The sequence below is a fragment of the Alligator sinensis genome, unplaced genomic scaffold, assembly GCF_000455745.1.
Source record: "Alligator sinensis unplaced genomic scaffold, ASM45574v1 scaffold288_1, whole genome shotgun sequence".
Lineage (NCBI taxonomy): Eukaryota > Metazoa > Chordata > Crocodylia > Alligatoridae > Alligator > Alligator sinensis.
The window spans coordinates 4,641,206-4,649,508 of NW_005841876.1; the positions used below are offsets into that span (position 1 = coordinate 4,641,206).

Sequence of the window (8,303 nt, forward strand, 5' to 3'; positions counted from 1 at the left end):
GGTTCTGGTTTATTTAATACAGTTTATTTAAGAGAAACGATCATTGAATTTAATAGCTTTTACTGCATACTTCATTTTTAATAGAATGATTTAAGCTTCTTCCAACAGATTGGATTGTATATTTGTTCTGAAATGCAGATAGCAGCAAGACTTTTGCTGCAGTGGTACAAAGGAAATGATTATACTTGATGACACAAATGAAAAATACCATTCTAGATTGCCAGAAAAATATATTTAATAGTTGTATTTAGAGGATTGTGTCTGACAAATAATTAAACCTCCCTTTCCCTTTCTAGTTAGTGGCATCTATCGTTTTTATCAGCTTTGGAGTGGTGGCAGCTTTCTGTTGTGCAATAGTTGACGGAGTATTTGCGGCACGACATATAGTAAGTATGGTCTTTTTCAGTATTTTTCTGTTGTTGGTCTCGTGAATGCTTTTGTCATTTTCATAACTTGGTAGCCCATTTTTGTTTGAGAAAATGTATATGTTGAAGGTCATACAATTGCTATTGGCACAGAACCAATAGGAGACACCATCAATGTTAATATTAAGTGATGGTATTCATATCTCTGTGAGTTCCAAATACTGAGGAGAAATTAAATGATGTAATGATAAGAGCTCTCTAACTAGTGCCTGCTTAGTAATGTTGAGGACATTTCAGGTTTCACCAAGCTTTATTCCATTTTCCAGATCTCAAGACGCACCTAAGCTCCATTCGTAGCAAGTCAGGGTTTGCCCTGTTCCAGATTTCATGGTGCTAGTCTCCAAAAAGCTGTTGAACAGCACCAAGGCTTCAGGATCATTTAAAAAAGGGGTGGGGTGCTGCAACAGAAGAAAGTGAATTGATTTAATGGAGAGGAAGACAGAGAGACTGAAAAGTCTTGATTAGGATCAGAGGGAACTGAAAGTTGTGAAGTGATACCTACAAGTGATGAACAACAAAAAGCTGACCATCTTCCACTTGCCAAATATTCCCACTGTAGCAGTTTTTCTGATGTCTTCTAAAAGCCCCCTTCAGTGTCTTGATCCTTACTATAAATTGAAAGGATATCATAGAAAAGTAGGGCTGGAGGGGACCTTGGGAGGCCATCTAGGTCAGCTTGAAGCAGGATCATCCCTGTCTAATCCATCCCAGACAAATATTTGTCTAACCTGCATTCAAAACTTCCAGTGACAGAGATTACAGTTTCTCTATACAATTTGTTTCATCACTTAATTATTCTCATAGTTAGAAATTTCTAATATCTAAACTAAATCTCCTTTGTTGTAATTTAATCCTGCTACTTCTTGCCCTGTCCCTATGGCCATAGAGAAGAACTGATCATCATCCTTATTATAACAGCCATTTTTTCACTTAAATATTGTTTACCAAATTTCCCCTCAGCCCTTTCTCTCTTCTCCAGATTAAATTATCCCAGTTCTTGCAGCTTTCCCTCATATATTAAGTATTCTAGTTCCCTAATCATTTTTGTTGCTTTCCTCTGGACTCTTTCCATTTTGCCCATATCTTTCTTGAGTGCAGTGCCCAAAATTAGACCCAGTACTCCAGGTCTGAAACTGGACTCAAAACTCCAGGCCTCATTAGTGCTGAATAGAGGAGAAGTCATTTCCTGTGACTTTCATGCGACAATTGTGTTAACATATCTCAGTTTGCTATCAGCATTTTTTTTTTGCAATAATACAGACTCCTACAGTGCAGTATGACCTTGAGGTCCCTTTCTACAGTGTTGCAGCCAAGCTAGTTGCTCCCTGTTTTATATGTGTGCATTTGATTGTTCTGTCCTAAGGACATTACTTTCAACTTGCCCCTGTAGAATTTCATTTGATTTATTTCAGATATTTTTTTCCCAATATATCAGGATCATTTTGAGTTGTAATCCTGTCCTTCAAAAAACATCTGCTGCCCTGCCCAGGTCAGTGTCTTTCTCAGATTTACTAAGTATATGCTCAATTCCATCTTCTGAGTCATGAAAGTAAATGTTAAATAGTAACCAACACAAGACAAATCCCTGGGGACTCCCACATGATCATTGCTCCTACTTTGACATGAAGATCCCAGCTCACATTCAGCTACTTGTCAGTCATGGCTTTTTTTCTATTTCCCCATCCCCTTACCTTAAAAACAAAGTAATCAAGTTAAAAACAACTATGTTAATACGACATTTAATTGAGATGTTATCTGTATAGAGGGGCTGGCAGATGTTCACTCAATGATGGGATAGGAATCTAATTCCCAATCCCTAATAGTCACAGCTCCTGCCATTCTACATGTGCATGGCAGTTTCTGGGTTTGGGGGTCAAGCCACTGCCAGCAGAAAACCCAGGACATGGGGCAGAGCCTGGCACCTACAAACCCATGGGCTCCTTGCTGGGAACCAGGCATCAGGAAGCTTCTCCCCAATCCCAGGGCCTAGTGGACATCAAAAAACCATGTGTACAGATGGACTGCATATTCAGCTTTTAAGAGGCTCCCCAATCCCAGAGTCCTGGTGTGCCATGATTTGTAAAAACCACCTGTGTAGCTAAGCTAAACTAAGCTGCACAAGTAGTTTTTACAGGTCCCACAGCATGGAGACTCTGGACTGGGGAGATGCTCCCTAACTCCAGGGTCTCTGAGCACCAAGACCTGTAAGAACTGTGTGTATAGTCCAGTTTGTCTAAAACTGTTGAGTAGAGCCATTGCTGTGCATAGGGACACCAGAATCAATCAAAGAGTTTCTCCTCAGCATTAGGGACCTTGTAGCAGGGATGTCTGAAGTTCCTTGCTCTGCAGCTCTCTGGGGGCTGCAGTGCAATGTAGTGAACCTTCCAGGTTGCAGGGAGCCTCAGGGCTCCCCACAATCCAGCATTTTAAAGTGCCTTTCCCCTCAACCCCCGTGGGGCTGCAGGGAAAGGCAGGAAAGGATGCCAGGAATGGGGGTTCCCAGGTTTCCAGCAGGGGGAGCCCCTCAACTCCCTTGCCCACCCAACTTTGGATCTCTACTTCCCCTTCAGCCCACTTTTGTCATTGGGGTGCTACACATGCCAATTATAGCACCATACAAATGAACCACAGACGTTCCACATTTTGTTCAGTATCTTTGTGACTGGTTTACCATTTCATGGCACCATAAAGCAGCTGTATGTGTAACACTGTTACTATTTATGGTAATTAATTAACCATTTTATTTACACCATACATGTAACGTGCGCCAGGGACCTAAGAAACAGAATGTGTAAAGGCATGGTTTTTAGCATGTCCATAATGTATTAAATAATTAATAATGTATAATAAACTCATTGTTTGATAATACATTAATTACTACAAAATGTTAGAGGCCCATGCATCTTCTCATTTATACCACTGAAGTGGTGGCAGAGATCTTTGCCCTCAGTAACATTCCATCTGATTTTACATTGATGAAACCACATGAAGAATTGAGCCAATGGTGCCTGAAATTATTAAGCCGTTTGTTTTAGTGTCATTGAAAGGGACCTTTAAATCAAATGTCAATTTCAAAAGAGTATGTGTGTTGCACAAAGAATGCGACATCTAGTGGCGTGGTACAGTGAGTTTTGCAGTGCAAACTAGAGGAAAATTCAAAATGCCCCCTTTTTTATGATACAATAACCAACAAATTGAACCCTGTCATTAGAATCAGGACACTTGTTTTTCTTCTCACACTAATATTATTCCCATAGCATGACCAGGCCCTAGGGTTGGCTATGACACTCCCTGGTGGCCAAGCAACTCCTGTCAAACTCCAGCTCCTTGGGATACACTCCCTTTTCTACCTTGCCTGCCACCCTTTGATGTATTTTGTAATACTTAGAGAGGCTGCCCCAGGGTCCCAAAGCAAGCTCAGTCCTTCTGCTATCTTTTGCCCATGTGCCTAGCTGGCATCTGTTGCACCCATCTGGTGCTAAATAATAGTCCTTCTGACCCTATCTGTGCTTTATGACACAGGCCACCTTAGAAGCAATAAATGTGGCCTCTGTCTACCCCTACAGCCATGCCCATACCTTGTAGAGGTAACTCAGTGGGACTGCCCCAGCCCTACCACAAGACTTAGTCCCCTGATGCCTCAGACCTTTCTTGGGGCTCCAGCCTTTCCAGCACTGGCCTCCTTTCTCTGGCTGTGCTCCCTCGTCCCAAGTGTACTGCCTCAGACATCAGCTTCAGGGCCCCAGGCCTGGTATCTCTTGGCACCAGACTGCCTGTTGTGCTTTAGGCACTGGTTTTATATGCCTCTAAGCACTGCCCCTTCTGGTCAGGTGGCTCCTCAACCACCCACAGGTGTTTCCAGTTAGCTTAATGGCCAACCCACCCTCTGCTGCAGCCCCATACAGCAAATATAGCCCATTGCACTTTCCACTTAGGGAGCCTCTGGCTCTCTATTACAATTCCCTATAATGCTGGTTTGTCAGTGTATCACTGATGGTTCTTGATGTGTATTGGTGTAAGCCAGGAATGTTAAACATGGCCCCATGGATCAGATGTGGCCCTCAGAGTTGCTCCATCCAGCCCAGTAACCTACCAGTGGGCATGGGGCCCCAGTGGACATGGCTGCAGTAGGGAGAGAAGCAAGGAATGTGGCCACAGTCCTCAATTGTTCTTGTGTTGCTTGTGTGCCTGTACCATGAGGAAATACCTGGCTAGCCTGCTGCTGCTTGCTCCACCACCTCAACAGTAGCTGTCACCATCGTTGCAATGTCCTCTGCCACCAACCCATGCCCTAGGCTGGGTCTGGTTTTCAAGGAGCCCTATGGTGCTGATCTAGCCTGGGCCAGAAGGTGAGTTTGATACAGCCCAGGCCACCATGTGAGTATAACATCTGAGTGCACTGTGTATGTAAAATCTTAAATGCAGAGACTAATAACAACCCTGTAAAGTTTCTAGGCATTTGCTTATTTGTTTGTCACTCTCTTGTCTTTAAACTACATGTATGTACAACTTGTACAACTACTTCAGAAACTGCATTGCTTTCTTATCTAAATCCAACAGTAGTATCATATGAGTACACGAGTGTACTCTTACATCTGACAAAAAAACTCTTGCATAACTCTCACAGTTTATTTTCATCTGCTGTTTATCAGAATATAAATATCTGCGTGCCTTTTTACGTCCTGGCATGCCCTTGTACAGCTGCAAGGCTGTGGAGCTGGGGTACGGAGAACTTTTACCATATTTTACCCATAAATTTCTTACCGGTGGGAGCAGTAATAACACATTAAATTTTTCCTTACAGGCTAAGGCCAAGAGAATTCAGATGCAAATATGCTCCTAACTAAAATTTTGTCCACTATCATTTGGGAATAACTTACAGAGTTTGGGTCAAACTGTCCTCTGAGGGCAAAATCCTGGCATCTCAGAGGGACTGCTGTGGCATTGTTTTCTCTTTTCCCTATAAAAACATGTCCAGGAATTGTTGGATTGAGAGGGAGTTGGGCTGTGGTGCCACCTCGCTCTTGAAGAGGGGCCTGTTTCTGATAAAGGAACCTTTCACAAAATTCGTTCCAACATGGAAGACCACCAGAAAGGCAGTGCAAGGGCATGTCTTCTTTGACCACCTTAGAGATCTTAGAGATCTTCTGGGTAGACATTCTGAATCTTTTTCCCATTCTGTAGATAGAGCTCAAGGCAAGGAACAGTCTTTTCTTCCCATAATGAAATCCCACAATGACCTGTAAGCCCCATGAACAGACACTTAACATTTCCAATTATCTCTGCAGGACTGCACTGGTGAATGTCACAGCATTAGAAAAAAAAACAACCAACCAAACAAACAATTTAAATGATCCACAATGGTGAAAAAATTTAGTATGAGAGCTTGAGGAGGGAGGAAAGGCAGAACTGAGACGATAGAGGAGCATGGCATAGAAAGGACAAGATAGTAGAGGGGCTCCAATAAACGCAACATAATCTTTCCTATCCAAACTGAGAATTATTCCCTTTTTGTGTTTCATTCCTGACTTCATTCAAGTTGGAATAGATGGAAACAAGACAAATCAAAACATTATAAATCTTTGCCAGTATGTGCCTGCATCTAAATATACAGGATATTTCTTTTTGCCCATTTTCTCTTGCTTTTATAAAACTGTGAGAGAAATAATAAAGAATTTGCGGTGCTTTTTTCTTCTTAAAAAGACATAAAATTGACAAAATTCTGCCTAGAAAGGGAGATATATCAGAAAAGATGTATTTAAATTATTTAAGACTCACTTAAAAACACTTTGCCTAATAGAAACCTCTGGAGCAAAGCACTTATAAAATTAAAGACACTGAAATAAAAGTAGCTTGATTTAAAGTAGTACTCGCTTGTTTGAGAAATAATAATGCAGATGTAATTTACTGCATAGGGTTCATTTCATCATCAGGCCATTCAACTGCACTTTTCACCTTTTTAAAAAAAGGAGCCAGAATCAAGTGAAACAAATCAAAGCTAGGAATGAGGTACAGTTATGCTATGTCAGACAAGATATGGAAATGATAAAATCTATTATCTGCAAATTGTGTTTTCTTAAGGCAAATTGTTACTTAGTGGCAGACTGGAGCCCTGACTGGGCAAACAGATGTACTAGGCAGGCCACCAGATCTCCTCCCCACATTGGCAGAGGAGCCCCACTCTCTCCTCTGATCTTCTTACTCAGTTAATGGAGACTAGAAGCAGTCAGTGAGGCTTGCCCATCCTAAGACCTGGGAGAGACCTATTCCCTAACTGACAACCCTGCCCCTCTCCAAAAGACACATTCTCACCTGAGACGCTTCTTCAATCCTAGAACCTAGAATAACTGTCCATATTGTTGCTGCTAGCAGGCCCTACACAAAACTCATTTGCCACTTGGTAAAGCCTACAATTGCTGGTGACCTTTGGTAGAACTAAAGGAAAACATTGTCTTTCCAAAACTGTTAGGGCAAAGTTGGATGAACATTTAAGTTGAAAGTGATGCGCACTAACAAGATCAAAGCTCAAATGCATATTTTCCTTCAGTTGCTTTTGAGACATTGAACTAAACTGTGCTGTAGTTTTTTTATCAGAATTAAAGACTGGTAGTTTGTTGGTGGAAGTTGAGAAGGTGTACTAGCAATTACCTGTTCTTAAATACTGGGATCCAGCAAACTGCAGTCAGAAAGAGCTAGTAGTGATTACATTTTTAGAAGCAGTGAATTCAATGATTGAAATAATCAGGCAGTCAGCCCCATGGCCAGGGTATAAGTTTTATGGAAAATCATGTAGCAAGTCTCAGATACAGACCCAGTGACAGCATGTCTCAGATATCACTGTAAGCAAACTTTGGGAAGGAATCAGTAAGGGAGGTCACATGCAGTGGACAGATGGTAGGAAGTTCTTTGCAGTTTATGTATACAGTATGAACAGCAATGTGGCGGAAGGTGCTGTTGGCCTATCTTTTAGTCATATTATGCACCTTTTGAAGTGCAAGAATGGAAGGATTTCATGCCATCATCTGAAATGGCAGGGCAATTTCAAACATGTTTTTCCTTGGGTTTTCTCACACCCTTTACAAAAGCTGAAGCTAAAATCTTGGCAAGGCCATGTAATTTGGCCAGTTTCATAAGGGTCACTGTATTTGTGCATAACAATGTGACTTCGGTTTCCTTAGTTATCAAGCCAGCACCTTTCGTAAGTGTTAAGTTTTTATCCACAAACCTTCCACATTTAAAGTCAGGCTGTGTAAAACCTTTAAAGAAACCGCTTGAAATGTATGAGAAAATGGTGTTGGCCTTTCATTTAATGGAAAAACAAATAGCATTATTTTGTTTCTAATATAACCTGTTACCTTGGCAACTGGTAATAGAAAACTTAAATCAAGTAATAAGTAATTTCTAACCCCAATTAAGTTAGCAAGCTCTTTTGGAGGAGAGCCCTAAATGCATTTTACTTTCTCTTACTGACATATGATGCAAAATTATAGCTAATTACTTTTAATTTCATTTCCATCCTGTATGACTCATTGATATAATAGCATGGCATGGTGTATACCATAGGATGTTTTTAATGGAGCCAGCACTAATCATTGAAACCTAATACTAGCTCACTTTCAGTGTTTATCTGTTGAATGCCTAATTTCTAGACAAGCTTTTCCCTTTTTTGATGCAATGAAGTGTTTGTAGCTACTTTTTTAATGCTTTAGAAGAAAAACCATAGGATATAGGAACATTTTGCTGAAGAACTTGTTAATATTGAAGTACAAGAAATTAAAGTACACTGAAATTTGAACCTGGTGCTCCATGTATCAAAAGTGCTAGGTACTAATACTACATCTTGCATCTTATAATTCATTGGCAAACATAAGACTCTTT

At 40.9% G+C, this 8,303-nt stretch overlaps 1 non-coding gene across 1 annotated transcript in view; it reads left to right on the forward strand.

The window, feature by feature from the left end:
- Window positions 1-302: 302 nt before the first annotated feature.
- LOC102376758 overlaps window positions 303-8,303 on the forward strand; it is a 49,507-nt gene continuing 41,506 nt past the window's right edge. The window contains exon 1 of the transcript XR_003092505.1: window positions 303-386. This is a non-coding gene — a transcript (uncharacterized LOC102376758). The remainder of the gene's footprint in view (window positions 387-8,303) is intronic.